This window comes from Cucurbita moschata, unplaced genomic scaffold (genome assembly GCF_002738365.1).
Source record: "Cucurbita moschata cultivar Rifu unplaced genomic scaffold, Cmos_1.0 Cmo_Scf00166, whole genome shotgun sequence".
NCBI lineage: Eukaryota > Viridiplantae > Streptophyta > Magnoliopsida > Cucurbitales > Cucurbitaceae > Cucurbita > Cucurbita moschata.
The window spans coordinates 60978-85565 of NW_019268682.1; the positions used below are offsets into that span (position 1 = coordinate 60978).

The following is a 24588-nucleotide window of genomic DNA, read 5'->3' on the forward strand; positions in this document are numbered from 1 at the left end:
TCAACAACAACAACTACAACACGTGGGCAACATGCATGATGTTCTATTTACAAGGACATGATCTTTGGGAGATCGTTGGCGGGTGTGAAACTATGCCGCTAGAGGATGATTCTAACGGTGCCTTGCACAAATGGAGAATCAAAGCAGGTAGACGACCACAATCGGAGAAGAGATGTTAGAGCATATTTGGGATGACAAGACACCAAAAGAAGTATGGGACACGTTTGTGATGTTGTTCTCAAAGAAGAACGATACGAGGCTACAACTTCTGGAGAATGAGTTGTTGTCAATTTCACAACGTGACATGACGATTGCTCAGTACTTCCACAAGGTCAAGTAGATCTATCGGGAAATTACTGAACTGGACCCGAAGTCTGCCATTGTAGAATCTTGAATGAAGAGGATTATAATCCACGGATTGCGACCAGAATAGAGAAGCTTTATTATTGCTGTACAAGGATGATCCACTTAACCATCACTTGTAGAGTTTAAAAATTTGTTAGCCAGCCAAGAAGCCATAGCTAAACAAATAGGAGGCATCACATTGAAGGGTGAAGAAGAAGCACTCTACACAAGTGAAAATTTGAGCAATAATAGGTCGTCTACCAAACGTGGATACAATGGTGACAAAAGAAGAAGTCACCAAGGAACTGTACAACCAGGGAGAGCTTAGAAGAATGATAACAATAACTCTCATGGGAAGAGATTTGGAGGCATTCGCTACAACTGCTCGAAGAAGGGCCACATGTCTAGAGATTGTTGGTCTAAGAAAAAACCTATCGAAAGCAATGTGGCATCCTCCAACAGGGAGATGGAGGAGGAATGGGATGTAGAGGTATTGTATGCCATAGAAGAAGATGAGCTAGCACTCATGGCGATGATGGGAGACCATATCGATTATGAGAATGATTGGATCATTGATTCAGGATACCCAAACCACATGATTGACAATCAAAGTGGTGCAATGGAAGAGGGGTGTCCCTCAGAGAAGGAAGTATTACCAGGCCTTGAGCAAATTGAAGAAATTCTTCTGACAGGAGAGAAAACTGAAGAGATTCTTCCACAAAAGATGGTGGAACAAACGGTACACATTTGCTAAAGTGTTGATGTGCCAAAAGATTCAAGTGATGCTAGTGTTGGTGAACAAGAAGTGACTCAACCAAGCGAACCTAGTGAAAAACAAAGGGCACCTCAACAACTAAGACAATTAGAAATAATCCAAAAGCCATGTCTAGAGTATGCCAGCACAACTATTGTAGAAGACGAAGTTAATAAGCCAGAGATATATAAGGACGTGTCACAAAACTCGGTTTGGCAAAAAGTGATGGAGGAAGAAATTATAGCCCTGAAGCAAAATCAAACTTGGGAACTAGTGTCAAGATCAAGAGATGTTAAATCTATCTTTTGCAAGTGGATTTACAAAATAAAGTATACCCCGGATGGATCAATCGTGAGATACAAAACTCAGACTGTAGATCCAAGGTTCTCTCAACAATATGGACTAGACTATGATGAAACATTTAGTCCAGTGGCAAAGATCATTATTGTACAAGTTCCTTCAGTACTTGCGGTAAATAAAGATCGAAAATTTTGGCAAATGGATATGAAGAATATTTTCTTGCATAGAGAGTTGGACCAGGAGATCTACATGAACCAAACAAATGGATTCGAAAAGGAAGTTGGAGTCCTTAGTCAGTATCTGTGAAGTCTAAAGAAGCCTCATTTGAATGCGGCTCGATGGACCTTGAGATATGTCAATCGATATCACGATACTCGAAGATCAAGCACCAGGTATGTGTTCAAGCTCAGTTCGACAACAATTTATTGGTGTAACAAAAGACAACCAACTGTATCATTGTCAACTAGAGAAGCAGAGTACAGAGCAGCGGCGGGAGCAGCTAAAAAATGTACATGGCTGAAACTTCTGATGAAAGATTGGCACCAGAAAGTTGACTATTCGATACCACTTCAATGCAACAACCAATCTGTGATTTGTCTAGTAGAAAATTCGATGTTTCATGGCAGAACAAAGCATGTGGAAGTAGTAGACTTGTCTACAAAAGAGCTAAATACTTGCCCATATGAGAGCTTTCGCTGTGGTGCAGCGAATGAGAACTAGTACTGACGGGAGTGTTAAAATATCATCATTAGCCTAATAGGGTTAAGCCCAACCATTGCATGAGTGACTATATTTATGTTAAGAAAATGATTTAGGATTTTAGGAATAAATTTAGGAAAATGATTTAGGAATTTTAAGAATAAATTTAGGAAAATGATTTAGGAATTTTAGGAATAAATTTAGGAAAATGATTTAGGGGAAAAAGTTGAAAATTTTAGGAATAGATGGACTAAATACCCTCCACCCTATTTAGTTCATGGTCCCAAGAAACACAAAGTAAATACCCTCCACTTTACTTAGTTCATTGGTCCCAAGAAACACAAAGTAAATACCCTCCACCCTACTTAGTTCACGGTCCCAAGAAACACAAAGTAAATACCCTCCACCCTACTTAGTTGTGTTAAAGTGTGAGAGTTCCCACAAAGAGATGTGTTCAACAAATGATACATAAGGAACGAAAGTAGACAATATCAACCAACGGTTGGTCTCATGGTCCCAAGAAACACAAAGTAAATACCCTCCACCCTACTTAGTTGTGTTAAAGTGTGAGAGTTCCCACAAAGAGATGTGTTCAACAAATGATACATAAGGAACGAAAGTAGACAATATCAACCAACGGTTGGTCATAATAAAGTGTGCGAGAAGGAAAGTAGACAATATTAACTAATACTAGTCTTGGATTATAAGAGATGATTGGTTGGAATAGCTTAGTTGGTTAGAGTTTGTGGCTGTTAACCACAATGTTGGAGGTTCAAGCCCTCTTTCTAGTGATTAGAATGAAGCATACCTTATAATTGTGTTTGGTGCTTCTCTCTAGTACAAATTTTCAATCAACATTAGTTTGTTAAGCTTTTGACCCTAAGTAAATATTATCTACTTTGGCTCGCTTTTTGCCTAATAATAATATGAGATGTCAAAAGTGGGATTTTAACCCACACCATCTTACAAGGACCAGAACTTGAGTCTGGTGTCTTAGACCACATGAGCATCCTGACTCCTTACTATGCGTTCCAAGATTGGTTTGAGAGGGAATTTATCATTCCGTATATGGGTGTGTAAACGTCTCCCTAGTATACGTGTTTTAATACTGTGAGGCTGATGACGATACGTAACGGATTAAAATAGATAATATCTACTAGCTGTTGGAGAGAGGAACGAAACAATCCTAATAAGGGTGCTAAAACCTCTTCCTAATAGGCGCGTTTTAAAACTGTGAGGCTGATGACAATACCTAATGGGCAAAAATGGACAATGTCTGTTAGCATTACGCTTGGACTTTTACAAATGATATCAAAGCTAGTCACTAGACGATGTGCCAGTGAGGACACTTGACCATTAAAAGGGGTCGATAGTGAGATCCCACATTGATTAAAGAGGTGAAGAAACATTTCTTATAAGGGTCGGAAAACCTCTCCCTAGTAGATACGGTTTAAAACCGTGAGGGAGATAATGAGACGTAACGAATAAAAGTAGACAATATCAACTAATGGTGATCTTGGATTGTAACAAATGATTGGCTGGAATAACTTCTCCCTAAATTTTTCAATCAACTTTGCTTTGTGACGTAACGTGTAAGAGAACTAACTCGAATGGTGAGTTCAATTAATATTTAAGTTCTTATAATTTGATAAAAATAATGATGCATACCTTATAATGGTCTTGGTGCTTCTCCCTAAATTTTTCAATCAAGTTTGCTTTGTGAAGTAGCGTGTAAGAGTTCAATTGATATTTAAGTTCCTTATCATTTGATAAATAATGATGCTTTCGACCCAAGCTAAATAATGATGCTTTCGACCCAAGCCATAGTAGATATTATCCTCTTACGAGGACCAAAACTTGAGTCTGGCACCTTAGACCACTCGGCCATCTTAACTGCTTATTATGTATTCCAGGATTGGTTTGAGAGGGGAATTTAGCATTCCGTATACGGGTGTGTAAGCGTCTCCCTAGTAGACGCGTTTTAAAACTGTGAGGCTGACGACGATACGTAACGGATTAAAATAGATAATATCTACTAGCTATTAGAGAGAGGAACGAGACAATCCTAATAAGGGTGCAAAAACCTCTCCCTAATAGGTGTGTTTTAAAACTGTGAGGCCGATGACAATACCTAATGGGCAAAAATGGACAATATCTGCTAGAGGTGGGCTTGGATTGTAACAAATGATTCGCTCGAATAGCTTAGGTTGTTAGAGCTGTGGTTGTTAACCACAAGGTGGTTCAAACCCTCCTTCTAATGATGGGATTGAAGCATACATTATAACAGTGTTGGTGCTTCTCCCGAGTAGAAATTTTAAATCAACTTTGGTTTTTGACGTGTCATTTAAGACAACTAACTCGAACTTCAAGGTATTCTTAAAATTTTTTAATTTTTAAAAATCATGTTTTGACACTTTTAAAAGTTCAAGTGAGTTCAATTGATATCCAGCATGGTACGGAGTTCTTATCTTTTGATAAACTTATGATGCTTTCAACCCAAGCCCTCTTATGAGGACCAAAACTTGAGTCTGGCACCTTAGACCACTCGACCATCCTAACTGTTTATTGTACAATCTCGTATTGGTTTAAGAGGTTATGAAGCATTCCTTATATGGGTGTGTAAACGGTGAGGCTGATGGCAATACCTAATGGGCCAAAATGAACAATGTTTGCTAGCAGTGCGCTTGGACTTTTAAAATGATATCAGAGCTAGTCACCAGGCGATGTGCCAGTGAGGACGCTTGACCCTTAGAAGGGTTGGCTCTCCAAAGGATTTTATAAGTATATCACACGTCGATCGGAGAGGTAAAGAAACATTTATTACAAGGGTCTGAAAACCTTTCCTTAATAGATGCGGTTTAAAATCGTGAGGCTGACAACGATACGTAACGAATGAAATCAGACAATATCAATTAGAGGTGGGCTTGGATTGTAACAAATGATTGGCTGGAATAGCTCAGTTGGCTGTTAACCACAAGGTCGGAGGTTGTCACACCCTTCTTCTAGTGATGGGAATGAAGCATAAGTTACAACGATGTTTGTTCTTCTCCCTAGTAGAATTTTTCAACCAACTACGTTTTGTGATGTGGCGTGTAATAGAACTAACTGGAACTTTGATATATTCTCAAAATTTGAAGTTTTAAAATTCATATTTTTCACACCTTTATGACTCTGGTGAGTTCAATTGATATCCACGATGGTACTTTTCTTCCATGACTTAACTTTGAAAAGTTTAAATCTATGAAGTTCTTATCATTGGTAAACTAATGATACTTTCAACCCAAGCCCTCCAACACTAGTAGATATTATCCACTGAGATCCTTCATTGGTTTGAGGAGAATGAAGCATTCCTTATAAGGGTGTGTAAACGTCTGGACAAACTAGTGAAGGATCCAACAAACTAAGGTTCCTAGACCCTAGAGCCTTCAAAGGGAATCGGGACGCCAAAGAGTTGGAGAACTTCATCTTTGACGTCGAACAGTACTTCAAAGCCACAACCGCTTGTACCGACGACAAGAAGGTGACTGTAGCCGCGATGTATCTCATAGACGATGCCAAACTGTGGTGGCGTACGAAGGTGCAAGACATCGAGGATGGATTGTGCACCATTGACTCATGGGAGGACCTCAAGAGAGAGTTGAGGGAACAATTCCTCCCCGAAAACGCAGGGCATATAGGAATGGAGAAAATAGTAGCCCTGAAACACACTGGAAACATATGAGACTACGTCAGACAGTTCTCAACCCTGATGCTGGATATCAGGGGAACAGCAGAGAAGGACAAGGTGTTCTTCTTTATAAATGGTCTACAGCCATGAGCCAAAACAAAGATACATGAGAACAGGGTCCAAACCCTAGCTGCCGCAATGGCCTGCGCCGAGAGACTCGTGGACTGTGGGAACGAAGCAGGATCCCAAAGAAGAGCGACACCAGCCCCAAACAATGGGGGCAAACCATACAGACCACCAGGCCATCGAAATGGAAGCCCCAACAGACCGAGTGGATGGACGGATAGACCTCCTCAAAACAATCAAGCGGGGACATCTCGAGGGCCTTACCATCAAAAGAACCACCCGACGACGCCTTTGCAATGCATACTGTGTAAAGGCCCCCACAAGGTATCCTACTATTCTCATCGGGCCTCTCTCACTGCTCTCCAAGTGTCCATTCAAGAGAGCAATGAGGCAAGGGTCGAGACTTTGCTAGACAAGAAGGAAGATCACGACAACCCCCGAATGGGCGCAGTCAAATTCTTGTCAGCCCTCCAACGGAAAGTCGAATCGAAGGAGATAATAGAGAAAGGGCTCATGTTCGTAGATGCCACAATAAACTCTCAACCGAGCAAGAGCACTCTGATAGACTCTGGAGCAACCCACAACTTCATTACCGATAAGGAAGCCAGAAGATTGGGACTCACCATAGGAAAAGACCTGGGGAAAATGAAAGTTGTCAACTCTGAGGCCTTGCCTATTGTGGGAGTTTCTAAAGGAGTCCCCTTCAAAATAGGGGATTGGACTGGAGAGCTAGACCTTGTCGTGGTTCGCATGGACGACTTCGACGTGGTACTTGGGATGGAGTTCCTCCTAGAACACAAGGTCATCCCAATGCCATTGGCAAAATGCTTGGTGATCACCGACCGTAACCCCACAGTAATACCTGCAAGCATCAAGCAACCAGGTAATCTTTGAATGATCTCGGCCATACAGCTGAAAAGGGGACTCGCACGAGAGGAACCTACATTCATGGCCATACCACTGATAGAAGAAGCAACCACCGAAGAGACTGTCCTAGAGGAAATCAAGGAAGTACTAGACAGCTATACCGACATCATGCCAGAGAGTCTACCACAAACACTACCACCTCGTCGAGGCATTGACCACGAAATCGAACTCCTCCCCGGAGTTAAGCCGCCAGCAAAGAACGCATACCGGATGGCTCCGCCCGAGCTAGCCGAATTGAGGAAACAACTAGATGAGTTGTTGAAGGCGGGATTCATTCGCCCGGCAAAGGCCCCTTATGGAGCCCCCGTACTGTTCCAGAAGAAGAAGAATGGGACGTTGCGTCTGTGCATAGACTATAGAGCCTTAAACAAGGTGACGGTACGCAACAAATATCCTCTGCCGATAATATCCGACTTGTTCGACCAACTTCACGGGGCCAAGTACTTCACGAAGTTGGACTTACGATCAGGATATTATCAAGTACGTATTGCCGAAGGGGACGAACCCAAGACGACGTGCGTAACAAGATATGGGGCCTTTGAATTCCTAGTAATGCCCTTTGACTTGACAAACGCCCCAGCTACGTTCTGCACGTTGATGAACCAGGTTTTCTACGAATACCTGGATCAGTTCGTCATAGTATACCTCGACGACATTGTTGTTTACAGCACAACCCTCGAGGAACACAAAGTGCATTTGAAGTTAGTGTTTGACAAGCTCCAGCAGAACCAGCTGTATGTGAAGAAGGAGAAATGTGCATTCGCACAAACATGCATCAACTTCCTTGGACATGTCGTCAGATGTGGACAAATTAGTATGGATAGCGACAAGATAAAAGCTATCCAAGAATGGAAGGTTCCTACTTCCGTATCTGAGTTGCGGTTCTTCTTAGGACTAGCCAACTACTATATGCGGTTCGTCGAAGGGTTTTCACGACGAGCCGCCCCATTGACAGAGCTGTTGAAGAAAGACCACCCTTGGTCGTGGTCAAATGATTGTCAAATGGCCTTTGAAAATCTGAAAACAACCATGACGAGGGGTCCTGTCCTCGGGTTGGTAGACGTCACAAAGCCATTTGAAGTAGAAACCGATGCTTCCGACTTTGCTCTAGGTGGGGTCCTTATTCAAGAAGGTCACCCCATCGCTTATGAAAGTCGAAAGCTCAACGATGCCGAACGAAGATACACTGTCTCCGAGAAAGAAATGCTGGCTGTAGTCCATTGCCTTTGAGTCTGGAGACAGTATCTCTTAGGATCACAGTTCGTAGTGAAGACGGATAACAGCGCCACTTGCCACTTCTTTGATCAACCAAAATTAACAGCAAAACAAGCCCGGTGGCAGGAGTCGTTGGCCGAATTCGACTTCAAGTTCGAACACAAAGCAGGAAAGAGTAATCAAGCAGCCGACGCGCTGAGTCGGAAGGGCGAACATGTGGCCCTGTGCATGTTAGCCCATATTCATTCAAGTAAGATCGATGGATCGATGCGCGACATCATCAAGGAACATTTACACAATGACCCATCGGCCAAAGCTGTTGTCGAACTAGCTAAGGCTGGAAAGACACGACAGTTTTGGGTTGAGGGGGACCTCCTGATAACCAAAGGAAACAGATTGTACGTCCCAAGAACGGGAGAACTGAGGAAGAAGCTCATTCAGAAATGTCATGATACCTTATGGGCCGGACACCCTGGGTGGCAAAGAACATACGCCCTAATAAAGAAGGGGTACTTTTGGCCAAATATGCGAGACGACATCATGCAATACACCAAGACGTGCCTCATCTGCCAACAGGATAAGGTCGAGAAAGCCAAAGTCTTTGGACTCTTGGAACCTCTACCTGTGCCAACAAGACCCTGGGAAAGTGTATCTCTGAACTTCATAACACACCGCCCAAAAGTCGGGGAATATGACGCCATCTTGGTTATTGTAGACCGGTTCTCAAAATATGCGACATTCATCCCCACTCCCAAATTATGCTCGGCGGAACTCACAGCCCAACTATTTTTCAAACACGTTGTAAAGCTATCGGGCATTCCATCGAGCATCATCAGTGATAGGGATGGCAGATTCATTGGGAAATTCTGGACTGATTTATTCGCTTTCTTGGGAACAACCTTAAACATCTCCTCGAGTTATCACCCTCAAACCGATGGACAGATAGAACGGTTCAATTGCTTGCTCGAAGAATACTTACGTCACTTCGTCGATGCTCGCCAAAAGAACTGGATACAATTGTTAGATGTCGCCCAATTTTGCTTCAATTGTCAAACAAGCTCGTCTACAGGGAAGAGTCCCTTCGAAATTGTAAGTGGACGACAACCGGCCTTACCCCATATTATTGATTATCCTTATGCAGGAAAAAACCCTCAAGCTCACAACTTTACATGAGAATGGAAGCAGACGACAGATATAGCCCGGGCATATTTAGAGAAGGCTTCCAAGCATATGAAGAAATGGGCGGACAAGAAGCGTCGCCCCCTTCAATTCCGTGCAGGAGATCAAGTCCTTATCAAGCTGAGACCAGAACAGATCAGATTTCGTAGCCGAAAAGACCAAAGACTAGTTCGTAAATATGAAGGCCCGGTTGAAGTCCTTAAAAAGATCGGGGCTACCTCCTACCGAGTTGCACTACCCACATGGATGAAAATCCACCCCGTCATTCATGTGAGCAACTTGAAGCCCTATCACCCTGATCCAGACGACGACCAACGAAATGCAACCACAAGACTGAACATCGATCTGCAGCAAAAAGAAACAAAGGAAGTGGAAGAGATCCTAGTCGACAGGGTTAGGAAGATAGGAAGACCTGTACGGACGATTCGTGAATTCCTTATCAAATGGAAGAATCTCCCTACAGAGGAAACAAGCTGGGAACGTGCCGAAGATCTGAACTCCGCCGCCACCCACATCGCAAGGTATGAAAGTAAACGGTTGACAGGGACGTCAACCAATTAGGTGGGGGAGGATGTCACGGTCATGCTTGTCCAGGGCATGTTGCCCATGGCCGCATGCCCATGACAAGCCAAGCCCTTGTCATGTCTTTGCATTCTAGTGTTTTTCCTTTTATAATTCTAGAGCGTATGACACCTCAAAAATATCATGTCTAGGCTTGCTAAAACTAAAATGACCCAGAATGTACTATAGGAGGATATGACTAGTCGTCACCTTCTCCCTACCCAAGGTTATATATGCTAAGCCGTTGTTATCTTTCTCTTGCTTGCTTATATAACGTCTCTTTCTAAAATCTCTCTTTCTCCTCGTTTTCTAAAACCTTCTTTTAAAACCGAGGCTAGTGGCTCGACCGTACGTCGCTTGGCCGTAGGCGACGCAAGAACAAATTGGCTTAACTCACTTGCCGCTGGAGGGTGAGTGTCGCACAATCGCTAGTCCGCTGCCTTCGAAAGTGCGATTGTGTCACTTGGCACTCAAAAGGGGTCGATAGTGAGATCCCACATCGACTAGAGAGGTAAAGAAAAATTTCTTGCAAGGGTCTGAAAACCTATCCATAGTAGATTCAGTTTAAAACCGTGAGAGATACCGAGGCGTAACGAACGAAAGCAGACAATATCAACTAACGGTGGTCTTGGATTGTAACAAAATATTGGCTGGAATAGCTCAGTTTGCACCAGGTTGGAGGTTCAAGCCCTCCTTCTAGCGATGTGTGAATGAAGCGTGCCTTATATATGTGTTTGGTACTTCTCCCTGGTACAAATTTTCAATCAACATCGATTTGGGATGGTCTCATATACGAGAACTGACAAAACAATCATGTTTTGACGCTTTTAATGTTCACAATCGATTTGGAATAGCTCAGTTGGTTAGAGCAACCACAAGGTGGGAGGTTCTCAAGCCCTCCTAGCGATGTGTGAATGAAGCAAGCCTTATAATTGTGTTTGGTTCTTCTCTTCCCTGGTAGAAATTTTCAATCAACATCGATTTGTGATGGTCTCGTGTACGAGAACTAACTAAACAATCATGTTTTGAAACTTTTAAAAAGCAGTGCTGAGTTCACAATTGATATCCACCATGAAACCAGTTCCATTTACTAGCGTTGAAAATTTCTACACAATTGAATTCCATAACGGTTGTTAGTAGATACTATCCACTTTGGAATGAGTTTTGCCTACCAATAAACATGAACTCAGAGCTAGTCACTAGGCGATGTGCCAGTGAGGACTCTTGGCACTCACAAGGGGTCGATAGTGAGATCCCACATCGATTAGAGAAGTGAAGTAACATTTCTTGCAAGGGTCTGATAACCTATCCATACTAGATTCAGTTTAAAACTGTGAGGGAGATACCGAGACGTAACGAACGAAAGAAGACAATATCAAGTAACGGTGGTCTTGGATTGTAGCAAATGATTGGCTGGAATAGCTTAGTTGGTTAGAGCGTGTGGCTGTTAACCACAAGGTCAAAGGTTCAAGCACTCCTTCTAGCGATGTGTGAATGAAGTTTTCAATCAACACCGATTTGTTTGGTGCTTCTTCCTCCCTGGTAGAAATTTTCAATCAACACCGATTTGTGAAGGTCTCGTGTACGAGAACCACGAGAACTAACTAAACAATCATGTTTTGACACATTTAAAAAGCAGTGCTGAGTTCACAATTGATATCCACCACGGAACTGTTAGTAGATATTATCCACTTTGGCACGAGTTTTGCCTAACAATAAACATGGATGGATGTCAGAAGTGGGATTTGAACCAACGCCCTCTTACAAGGACCAGAACTTAAAAAGTCTGGCGCCTTAAACTACTCGGCCATCCTGACTACTAATTGTGCATTCCTAGATTGGTTTGGGAGGGGAATTTATCATCCCGTATATGGGTGTGTAAACGTCAACCAAGTAGACGCGTTTAAAAACTGTGAGGCTGACGACGATACGTAACGGATTAAAATAGATAATATCTATTGGCTGTTGGAGAGAGGAACGAAACAATCCTAATAAGGATGCGAAAACCTCTCCCTAATAGGCGCGTTTTAAAACTGTGAGGCTCATTGATATACCTACTGGGCAAGGATGAACAATGTCTGCTGGCAGTGGGCTTGGACTTTTAGAAATGAAATCAGAGCTAGTCACTAGGCGATGTGCCAGTGAGGACGCTTCGCACTCAGAAGGGATCGATAGTGAGACCCCACATCGATTAGAGAGGTGAAGAAACATTTCTTGCAAGGGTCTGAAAACTTATCCATAGTAGATTCGGTTTAAAACCGTGAGGGAGATACCGAGACGTAACGAACGAAAGCAGACAATATCAACTAACGGTGGTCATAGTAGATTCGGTTTAAAACCGTGAGGGAGATACCGAGACGTAACGAACGAAAGCAGACAATATCAACTAACGGTGGTCTTGGATTGTTTGAATGATTGGCTGGAATAGCTCAGTTCGTTAGAGCGTGTGGCTGTTAACCACAAGGTTAGCGATGTGTGAATGAAGCATGCCTTATAATTGTGTCTGAAAACTTATCCATAGTAGATTCGGTTTAAAACCGTGAGGGAGATACCGAGACGTAACGAACGAAAGCAGACAATATCAACTAACGGTGGTCTTGGATTGTTTGAATGATTGGCTGGAATAGCTCAGTTCGTTAGAGCGTGTGGCTGTTAACCACAAGGTTAGCGATGTGTGAATGAAGCATGCCTTATAATTGTGTTTGGTTCTTCTCTTCCTTGGTAGAAATTTTCAATCAACATCGATTTGTGATGGTCTCGTGTATGAGAACTAACTAAACTATCATGTTTTGGAGTTCACAATTGATATCCACACCACAGAACGAGTTCCATTTCTTAGCGTTGAAAATTTCGACACAATCCCATAACGGTTGTTAGTAGATATTATCCACTTAGGCACGAGTTTTGCCTAACAATAAACATGGATGGATGTCAGAAGTGGGATTTGAACCCACGCCCTCTTACGAGGACCAGAACTTGAGTCTGGCGCCTTAGACCACTCGGCCATCCTGACCACTAATTGTGCATTCCTGGATTGGTTTGGGAAGGGAATTTATCATTCCGTATATGGGTGTGTAAACGTCTCCCAAGTAGACGCGTTTAAAAACTGTGAGAATGACGACGATAGGTAACGGATTAAAATAGATAATATCTACTGGCTGTTGGAGAGAGGAACGAAACAATCCTAATAAGGGTGCGAAAACCTCTCCCTAATAGGCGCGTTTTAAAACTGTGAGGCTCATGGCAATACCTATTGGGCAAGGATGAACAATGTATGCTGGCAGTGGTCTTGGACTTTTACAAATGAACACAGAGCTAGTCACTAGGCGATGTGCCAGTGAGGACGCTTGGCACTCAGAAAGGGTCGATAGTGAGATCCCACATCGATTAGAGAGGTGAAGAAATATTTCTTACAAGTGTCTGAAAACCATAGTAGATACAGTTTAAAACCGTGAGGGAGATACCGAGACGTAAAGAACGAAATCAGACAATATCAACAAATGGTGGTCTTGGATTGTAGCAAATGATTGGTTGGAATAGCTCAGTTGGTTAGAGCGTGTGGCTGTTAACCACAAGGGCCGGAGGTTTAAGCCCTTCTCTTAGCGATGTGTGAATGAAGCATGCCTTATAATTGTGTTTGGTGCTTCTCCTCCCTAGTAGAAATTTTCAATCAACATCGATTTGTGATGGTCTCGTGAACGAGAACTAACTAAACAATCATGTTTTGACACTTTTAAAACGCAGTGCTGAGTTCAATTTATATCCACCACGGAACGAGTTCCATTTCTTAGCGTTGAAAATTTCAACACAATCCCATAACGGTTGTTAGTAGATATTATCCACTTTGGCACGAGTTTTGCCTAACAATAAACATGGATGGATGTCAGAAGTGGGATTTGAACCCACGCCCTCTTACGAGGACCAGAACTTGAGTCTGGCGCCTTAGACCACTCGGCCATCCTGACCACTAATTGTGCATTCCTGGATTGGTTTGGGAAGGGAATTTATCATTCCGTATATGGGTGTGTAAACGTCTCCCAAGTAGACGCGTTTAAAAACTGTGAGAATGACGACGATAGGTAACGGATTAAAATAGATAATATCTACTGGCTGTTGGAGAGAGGAACGAAACAATCCTAATAAGGGTGCGAAAACCTCTCCCTAATAGGCGCGTTTTAAAACTGTGAGGCTCATGGCAATACCTATTGGGCAAGGATGAACAATGTATGCTGGCAGTGGTCTTGGACTTTTACAAATGAACACAGAGCTAGTCACTAGGCGATGTGCCAGTGAGGACGCTTGGCACTCAGAAAGGGTCGATAGTGAGATCCCACATCGATTAGAGAGGTGAAGAAATATTTCTTACAAGTGTCTGAAAACCATAGTAGATACAGTTTAAAACCGTGAGGGAGATACCGAGACGTAAAGAACGAAATCAGACAATATCAACAAATGGTGGTCTTGGATTGTAGCAAATGATTGGTTGGAATAGCTCAGTTGGGTAGAGCGTGTGGCTGTTAACCACAAGGGCCAAATGGTGGTCTTGGATTGTAGCAAATGATTGGTTGGAATAGCTCAGTTGGTTAGAGCGTGTGGCTGTTAACCACAAGGGCCGGAGGTTTAAGCCCTTCTCTTAGCGATGTGTGAATGAAGCATGCCTTATATGTTAACCACAAGGGCCGGAGGTTTAAGCCCTTCTCTTAGCGATGTGTGAATGAAGCATGCCTTATAAGTTAACCACAAGGGCCGGAGGTTTAAGCCCTTCTCTTAGCGATGTGTGAATGAAGCATGCCTTATAATTGTGTTTAGTGCTTCTCCTCCCTAGAAGAAATTTTCAATCAACATCGATTTGTGATGGTCTCGTGAATGAGAACTAACTAAACAATCATGTTTTGACACTTTTAAAACGCAGTGCTGAGTTCAATTTATATCCACCACGGAACGAGTTCCATTTCTTTCCTATAAGGGTTGTTAGTAGATATTATCCACTTTGGCACGAGTTTTGCCTAACAATAAACATGGATGGATGTCAGAAGTGGGATTTGAACCCACGCCCTCTTACAAGGACCAGAACTTGAGTCTGGCGCCTTAAACTACTCGGCCATCCTGACTACTAATTGTGCATTCCTAGATTGGTTTGGGAGGGGAATTTATCATTCCGTATATAGGTGTGTAAACGTCAACCAAGTAGACGCGTTTAAAAATTGTGAGGCTGACGACGATACGTAACGGATTAAAATAGATAATATCTATTGCCTGTTGGAGAGAGGAACGAAACAATCCTAATAAGGATGCGAAAACCTCTCCCTAATAGGCGCGTTTTAAAACTGTGAGGCTCATTGATATACCTACTGGGCAAGGATGAACAATGTCTGCTGGCAGTGGGCTTGGACTTTTAGAAATGAAATCAGAGCTAGTCACTAGGCGATGTGCCAGTGAGGACGCTTCGCACTCAGAAGGGATCGATAGTGAGACCCCACATCGATTAGAGAGGTGAAGAAACATTTCTTGCAAGGGTCTGAAAACTTATCCATAGTAGATTCGGTTTAAAACCGTGAGGGAGATACCGAGACGTAACGAACGAAAGCAGACAATATCAACTAATGGTGGTCTTGGATTGTAGCGAATGATTGGCTGGAATAGCTCAGTTCGTTAGAGCGTGTGGCTGTTAACCACAAGGTTAGCCCTCTTTTTAGCGATGTGTGAATGAAGCATGCCTTATAATTGTGTTTGGTTCTTCTCTTCCCTGGTAGAAATTTTCAATCAACATCGATTTCTGATGGTCTCGTGTACGAGAACGAACTAAACATTTATGTTTTGACACTTTTAAAAAGCAGTGCTGAGTCGTGTACGAGAACGAACTAAACATTTATGTTTTGACACTTTTAAAAAGCAGTGCTGAGTTAACAATTGATATCCAACACATAACGAGTTCCATTTCTTAGCGTTGAAAATTTCGACACAATCCCATAACAGTTGTTAGTAGATATTATCCACTTAGGCACGAGTTTTGCCTAACAATATACATGGATGGATGTCAGAAGTGGGATTTGAACCCACGCCCTCTTACGAGGACCAGAACTTGAGTCTGGCGCCTTAGACCACTCGGCCATCCTGACCACTAATTGTGCATTCCTGGATTGGTTTGGGAGGGGATTTTATCATTCCGTATATGGGTGTGTAAACGTCTCCCAAGTAGACGCGTTTAAAAACTGTGAGAATGACGACAATAGGTAACGGATTAAAATAGATATTATCTACTGGCTGTTGGAGAGAGGAACGAAACAATCCTAATAAGGGTGCGAAAACCTCTCCCTAATAGGCGCGTTTTAAAACTGTGAGGCTCATGGCAATACCTGTTGGGCAAGGATGAACAATGTATGCTGGCAGTGGGCTTGGACTTTTACAAATGAACACAGAGCTAGTCACTAGGCGATGTGCCAGTGAGGACGCTTGGCACTCAGAAAGGGTCGATAGTGAGATCCCACATCGATTAGAGAGGTGAAGAAATATTTCTTACAAGTGTCTGAAAACCTATCCATAGTAGATACAGTTTAAAACCGTGAGGGAGATACCGAGACGTAATGAACGAAATCAGACAATATCAACTAATGGTGGTCTTGGATAGTAGCAAATGAATTGTTGGAATAGCTCAGTTGGTTAGAGCGTGTGGCTGTTAACCACAAGGTCAAAAAGGTTCAAGCCCTCCTTCTAGTGATGTGTGAATGAAGCATGCCTTATAATTGTGTTTGGTGCTTCTCCTCCCTAGTAGAAATTTTCAATCAACATCGATTTGTGATGGTCTCGTGAACAAGAACTAACTAAACAATCAACGGTTGTTAGTAGATATTATACACTTTGGCACGAGTTTTGCCTAACAATAAACATGGATGGATGTCAGAAGTGGGATTTGAACCCACGCCCTCTTTCGAGGACCAGAACTTGAGTCTGGCGCCTTAAACTACTCAGCCATCCTGGCTACTAATTGTGCATTCCTAGATTGGTTTGGGAGGGGAATTTATCATTCCGTATATGGGTGTGTAAACGTCAACCAAGTAGACGCGTTTAAAAACTGTGAGGCTGACGACGATACGTAACGGATTAAAATAGATAATATCTATTGGCTGTTGGAGAGAGGAACGAAACAATCCTAATAAGGATGCGAAAACCTCTCCCTAATAGGCGCGTTTTAAAACTGTGAGGCTCATTGATATACCTACTGGGCAAGGATGAACAATGTCTGCTGGCAGTGGGCTTGGACTTTTAGAAATGAAATCAGAGCTAGTCACTAGGCGATGTGCCAGTGAGGACGCTTGGCACTCAGAAAAGGTCGATAGTGAGATCCCACATCGATTAGAGAGGCGAAGAAATATTTCTTACAAGTGTCTGAAAACCTATCCATAGTAGATACAGTTTAAAACCGTGAGGGAGATACCGAGACGTAAAGAACGAAATCAGATAATATCAACTAATGGTGGTCTTGGATTGTAGCAAATGATTGGTTGGAATAGCTCAGTTGGTTAGAGCGTGTGGCTGTTAACCACAAGGTTGGAGGTTCAAGCCTTTCTCTTAGCGATGTTGTGAATGAAGCATGCCTTATAATTGTGTTTGGTGCTTCTCCTCCCTAGTAGAAATTTTCAATCAACATCGATTTGTGATGGTCTCGTGAACGAGAACTAACTAAACAATCAAGTTGGAAGGTCTCGTGAACGAGAACTAACTAAGAATGAAGCATGCCTTATAATTGTGTTTGGTGCTTCTCCTCCCTAGTAGAAATTTTCAATCAACATCGATTTGTGATGGTCTCGTGAACGAGAACTAACTAAACAATCAAGTTGGAAGGTCTCGTGACAACATCGATTTGTGATGGTCTCGTGAACGAGAACTAACTAAACAATCAAGTTGGAAGGTCTCGTGAACGAGAACTAACTAAATGGTCTCGTGAACGAGAACTAACTAAACAATCAAGTTGGAAGGTCTCGTGAACGAGAACTAACTAAACAATCAAGTTGGAATAGCTTAGTTGGTTAGAGTTTGTGGCTGTTAACCACAATGTTGGAGGTTCAAGCCCTCTTTCTAGTGATGAGAATGAAGCATATGAAGCATACCATACCTTATAATCTTCTCTCTAGTACAAATTTTCAATCAACGTTGGTTTGTTAAGCTTTTGACCCTAAGTAAATATTATCTACTTTGGCTCGCTTTTTGCCTAACAATAATATGAGATGTCAAAAGTGGGATTTTAACCCACACCATCTTACAAGGACCAGAACTTGAGTCTGGTGTCTTAGACCACATGAGCATCCTGACTCCTTACTATGCGTTCCAAGATTGGTTTGAGAGGGAATTTATCATTCCGTATACGGGTGTGTAAACGTCTCCCTAGTAGACGTGTTTTAATACTGTGAGGCTGATGACGATACGTAACGGATTAAAATAGATAATATCTACTAGCTGTTGGAGAGAGGAACGAAACAATCCTAATAAGGGTGCTAAAACCTCTTCCTAATAGGCGCGTTTTAAAACTGTGAGGCTGATGACAATACCTAATGGGCAAAAATGGACAATGTTTGTTAGCATTACGCTTGGACTTTTACAAATGATATCAAAGCTAGTCACTAGACGATGTGCCAGTGAGGACACTTGACCATTAAAAGGGGTCGATAGTGAGATCCCACATTGATTAAAGAGGTGAAGAAACATTTCTTATAAGGGTTGGAAAACCTCTCCCTAGTAGATACGGTTTAAAACCGTGAGGGAGATAATGAGACGTAACGAATGAAAGTAGACAATATCAACTAATGGTGATCTGGGATTGTAACAAATGATTGGCTGGAATAACTTCTCCCTAAATTTTTCAATCAACTTTGCTTTGTGACGTAACGTGTAAGAGAACTAACTCGAATGGTGAGTTCAATTAATATTTAAGTTCTTATCATTTGATAAAAATAATGATGCATACCTTATAATGGTGTTGGTGCTTCTCCCTAAATTTTTCAATCAAGTTTGCTTTGTGAAGTAGCGTGTAAGAGTTCAATTGATATTTAAGTTCCTTATCATTTGATAAATAATGATGCTTTCGACCCAAGCTAAATAATGATGCTTTCGACCCAAGCCATAGTAGATATTATCCTCTTACGAGGACCAAAACTTGAGTCTGGCACCTTAGACCACTCGGCCATCTTAACTGCTTATTATGTATTCCAGGATTGGTTTGAGAGGGGAATTTAGCATTCCGTATACGGGTGTGTAAGCGTCTCCCTAGTAGACGCGTTTTAAAACTGTGAGGCTAACGACGATACGTAACGGATTAAAATAGATAATATCTACTAGCTATTAGAGAGAGGAACGAGACAATCCTAATAAGGGTGCGAAAACCTCTCCCTAATAGGTGCGTTTCAAAACTGTGAGGCCGATGACAATACCTAATGGGCAAAAATGGACAATATCTGCTAGAGGTGGGCTTGGATTGTAACAACTGATTCGCTCGAATAGCTTAGGTTGTTAGAGCTGTGGTTGTTAACCACAAGGTGGCTCAAACCCTCCTTCTAGTGATGGGATTGAAGCATACATTATAACAGTGTTGGTGCTTCTCCCGAGTAGAAATTTTAAATCAACTTTGGTTTTTGACGTGTAAGACAACTAACTCGAACTTCAAGGTATTCTTAAAATTTTTTAATTTTTAAAAATCATGTTTTGACACTTTTAAAAGTTCAAGTGAGTTCAATTGATATCCAGCATGGTACGGAGTTCTTATCTTTTGATAAACTTATGATGCTTTCAAACCAAGCCCTCTTATGAGGACCAAAACTTGAGTTTGGTGCCTTAGACCACTCGACCATCCTAACTGTTTATTGTGCAATCTCGTATTGGTTTGAGAGGTTATGAAGCATTCCTTATATGGGTGTGTAAACGGTGAGGCTGATGGCAATACCTAATGGGCCAAAATGAACAATGTTTGCTAGTAGTGCGCTTGACTTTTAAAATGATATCAGAGCTAGTCACCAGGCGATGTGCCATTGAGGACGCTTGACCCTTAGAAGGGTTGGCTCTCCAAAGGATTTTATAAGTATATCACACGTCGATCGGAGAGGTAAAGAAACATTTATTACAAGGGTCTGAAAACCTTTCCTTAATAGATGCGGTTTAAAATCGTGAGGCTGACAACGATAAGTAACAAATGAAATCAGACAATATCAATTAGAGGTGGGCTTGGATTGTAGCAAATGATTGGCTGGAATAGCTCAGTCGGCTGTTAACCACAAGGTCGGAGGTTGTCACACCCTTCTTCTAGTGATGGGAATGAAGCATAAGTTACAACGATGTTTGTTCTTCTCTCTAGTAGAATTTTTCAACCAACTACGTTTTGTGATGTGGCGTGTAATAGAACTAACTGGAACTTTGATATATTCTCAAAATTTGAAGTTTTAAAATTCATATTTTTCACACCTTTATGACTTTGGTGAGTTCAATTGATATCCACCATGGTACTTTTCGTCCATGACTTAACTTTGAAAAGTTTAAATCTTTGAAGTTCTTATCATTGGTAAACTAATGATACTTTCAACCCAAGCCCTCCAACACTAGTAGATATTATCCACTGAGATCCTTCATTGGTTTGAGGAGAATGAAGCATTCCTTATAAGGGTGTGTAAACGTCTCCCTAGTAGATACGTTTTAATACTGTGAGGGTGATAGAGCTACATAATGGACGAATACAGACAATATCTACTAGCGGTTGGAGAGAGGAATAAAACAATCCTTAAGGGTGCATAAACCTCTTCGTAATAGACGTGTTTTAAAACTGTGAAGTTGATGAAAATACGTAATGGGGAAAAATGGACAATGTCTGCTAGTAGTGGGCTTGGACTTTTGCCAATGATATCAGAGATAGTCACCAAGCAATGTGTCAGTGAGATGCTGGGCCCTCAAAAGGGATTGATTGGGAGATTCCACATCGTTTGGAGAGGGGAAAAAAGCATTTCTTACAAGGGTCTGAAACCTCTCCCTATTAGATGTGGTTTAAAACCGTGAGGCTAACAGTGATACGTAATAAACGAAAGCTGACAATATCTACTAGTGGTGGGTTTGTATTGTTACAACAAGGATGGAGGTTCAAGCCCTCCTTCTATGATGGGAATGAGACATTCATTATAGTGTCTTTGTTAGATATAGTGACCATCTTCTTTACCCACAAATATTTTTCACCCAACGTTATCGAAAAAATAGAAGTAACAGGGTCCAGTGAAGAAGTGGGGAAGCAAATGGGGAAGAAGGAAAATAGGAGATAACATCTGGCTTGAGAGGTAGATTATGACGTGCAAAAAATCTTTATACACAAAATTTCGTCACAAAGAAAAATTTGGCTAACATAAGTATCAAAGTGTCTAGAAGTCTATCAATATCTCTCAATGCTTATCAATTTAGGATGTCATGTCCATAAATATTTGTGCATTTCTCATATTTATGCAAATATTCTACATTTTCATTTATTACAAATTTATTTGTCGCAAGATTTAGAATAGTTGACCGACCATGTGGGGGTCATGAGTAGCAATGTTTCAACACAAGGGGGAACAAATCGACGTGAAAGAACCCAAATGCAGTAAAGTCTTGTTCTCAAACCTTCCTCTTCGTCAACTGTGTAAATCCCATGCATTTTTTTAGATATGATATCAAATAGCATACGTTTTAAACTAGAAAATAAAATTTCAAGAATTGAGCATGTGGTAATGTGATGTTAATTTAAGATTAGAAATTGACTATGGAGCACAATCTACATGTTATAGGAATTTAGATCTTTGGATTAGAACTTTAATATCAAAATTATGACATGTCTACTCTAATCATTGACTGTATTTTCAATCTTGAGCTTAGAGAAATATCAATAATTATGAAAAAAAAAACTAAATATAAAAGTTGGCGATAGTTCTAGGAAATTACTATGCAAGAATAATTAAAGCTTAGCCAAAATCGACTAGAAATAGGTCCAAAAATTTAGAAGAAAATGTAAAACACAAAGGAAATCGTTGAATTAGCCGAAATTTGAGCTTAAAACCGAACCTCGGCCTTAGAAGTTAATAGAACCCAAACCATAGGCCCGTATCTGAAGCCAGGTTCGAAAATCCAAACTCATTAGTATTTTAGCCCTTAGACACGCCTGCAGCCAACCTTCCATGACCCACTTGCTTCTATCCTAGACGGATGGCGGCGTATGTAGTGGTCGGCCTTCCTACCAGGATGCCTCCTTACTCCAAGAAAACGATCCATATGCTGAGAGCATGAGGGCTTGAGGGATACGCTCTTAGCCCAACACGTGTCATCGCATGCCCAAACTTCAATCTAGCCTTGCGCAGCTTCACCTCAATCGACGTTGCGCATCTACTAGCCCGTCACCACTCAGACCCAGACCTAGAACCAACCCTACAACAAATACCATTTTTAATAACTTTTAATAATAACATTTTATAAAGGGATCCCAACCCTTCTCTTCTTTGTCTTTGCCAATGAGAGCTTTTAATAATATGAGTAGGGCGCCCGTTCAAAAAGACTTAAAAAACACAAAAAAGGGACAAATTGTTCAAATTCCATCATTCTTTTCCTTTCATTCAAACTTCTCTTCTTTCTTCTCCCCTTCATCTTCATTTGTTTGTTCGAGCATCTCCATGGTACTAGCAACTTAGATGATCATCTTTTGTTCGAGCTTTTCTATTCATCTTCTCCTCTGCTTTGTTTGCTATTTGAGCATCTCTAAGATTTGAGCAACTCCAAGAACCATCCATCTATCATTCCAGCATCATCTCTTAACACAATAAATTTCTCATTTTTTTCTTATTTTTTTTCTCTTATATTGTCAACAATATTCCCTTATATCCTATTTCTCCCGTCACCCGTTTTACTTTTGCCAATATTAACTATGATTTTTAGATCATTTTACTCCTAGAAATGGTCCCTGCCAAGATTTTTCTAGCTCCCTTCACTCTACCAAAAAGTGTGGAGCATTGATACAATTAAAATTTAGGGGAGATCATCCACACGTGACTTCATTAGTGGTCTAAAATTTTGAAAAGAATGCACTTTAAAGCTCAAAACACGTTCGTATGTGCAATCACAGTGATAATCTTTTAACATCAACGAAATGAAGTAGAGAAGGAAATGACTTATACAATATGCAAAATGTGCAATTGAAGTCTAAGATTTCACCCCAATTTCCATTCCTCAAGGCTTCTCTCCAAAGAAATGATAGGAATAAAGGATTGAAATGACTTAACAAGACATTGAAGACTAGTGAATAGAAGTGTTGAAGGATAATGTAACGCTTCTGATTCTTTTAGGCTAATTAGTGACGTCACCCTAGGCATGTTTTAATCATGTATGTGAAAATTCATAATAAATACTTTTAAAATAAAGTCATGGACTTACCTATTCAATTCAAAACAAGAATTAAAATAACATTATTTTTTAACATAAAACAAATTGCATTAAAAACACCTAATATCTACTAATTAAATTTAATACTACTGCTCTATCATAATCTATCCTGACTTCCTTGGCTTTTACCGCATTTATCGTTATCCGTGCATGGACGCTTTAGCTTTAACTTTACCTAAAAAATATAAGATAACACGTGGCTTGAGTATTTTAAGAAATATTCAATAAGTCACTCCACTATTTGGGTTAGTAATGCAATCACACACAAAATATGAACGAGACCTATCATTTAAAGAACGTAAGACCTTAGGTACTTTTTAGTTCCAGGCAGGATTGGATGCATGGTGCTTCTCCACACACGGCTCACGTACGCACACATGGACCCACCAGGCGTGCTCGTATACGTATCCCCTGGTCCGACTTGATCGGACACAACACATTACACGTCACCGAACGCATTAGAAAAGAAAAGACCCGCATGATATCATGACAACTATAAGTATCGAAGATACGCGTCCGTACTAGTATAACATAATAGGGAGGTATCCCGATGCACATGACATACATACAAGCATGAGATCCCATGATTTTCATTCATAACATAACATTTATTTCATTTCCTTTCTCGTTTCGCTCAAACATATTTCATATATGCCTCATGTATACATGAAAAACTTCATGTAATCCATCACGTAACTTTACATGGTAAGACATAACATTCACACATGACATTTCATTTCATTCATAATATAGTGTAACGGACATCACATGCATACATGACATGCATCAATGATAATACAAAGAACATATAAGCATCACATAATTAAAATGGTACATGCAAGAGCCACATGACATGCATCATCATACATCCATCCATTAGCTAACTACTACAGTAACGTCACTTACTTGGTTGGCCTTTGCCGAAGTTACTAATTATTTGATAGTCACCTCAAAGCTATATTCCAATGCTTAATTCTCGCATATATAAATTCATATGACATTCTTAGGACATAATAACATCTTAACCTAGCTAAACAGGACGATTAATTCCAATATATGCCTTAAAACTAACTAAAATTTGATAAATAGAAGTCTTACTGGTCTCAAATGCCATAAATAAAGTAAAAAAATGACTTTAAGAGTTACAAAGACTCAATAATTAATACCAAAATCCTTATTAAACACGTTTTGACTCATAGAGTTACAAAGAACCAACTCCGAGTTCAAAGCAACAAGAACTAAAGACTGGTGCGAAAACACTATGGACTAGTCGAAGTTATCCACAAGGTTGAGAAGGTATCATATAGGATTCTACTACTCCCATAGATGCGGACTAGCCCTTTTGTCCACGTTAGTAACTTGAAACGTTACTATCTCGACCAAA

General features: G+C 41.0%; 6 non-coding genes across 6 annotated transcripts; 1 reads left to right on the plus strand and 5 right to left on the minus strand.

Moving 5' to 3' along the window:
• The first annotated feature begins 11185 nt into the window (after positions 1-11185).
• Positions 11186-11259, plus strand: TRNAN-GUU. Its single transcript has one exon. It is a non-coding gene; the product is annotated as a tRNA-Asn (tRNA).
• A 1443-nt stretch (positions 11260-12702) lies between these two features.
• On the minus strand, positions 12703-12786 carry TRNAL-CAA. The gene has a single exon. It is a non-coding gene; the product is annotated as a tRNA-Leu (tRNA).
• Positions 12787-13654: 868 nt separating this feature from the next.
• TRNAL-CAA lies at positions 13655-13738 on the minus strand. Its single transcript has one exon. It is a non-coding gene; the product is annotated as a tRNA-Leu (tRNA).
• A 1062-nt stretch (positions 13739-14800) lies between these two features.
• TRNAL-CAA lies at positions 14801-14884 on the minus strand. Its single transcript has one exon. It is a non-coding gene; the product is annotated as a tRNA-Leu (tRNA).
• Positions 14885-15808: 924 nt separating this feature from the next.
• Positions 15809-15892, minus strand: TRNAL-CAA. Its single transcript has one exon. It is a non-coding gene; the product is annotated as a tRNA-Leu (tRNA).
• Positions 15893-16668: 776 nt separating this feature from the next.
• On the minus strand, positions 16669-16752 carry TRNAL-CAA. Its single transcript has one exon. It is a non-coding gene; the product is annotated as a tRNA-Leu (tRNA).
• Positions 16753-24588: the final 7836 nt, after the last annotated feature.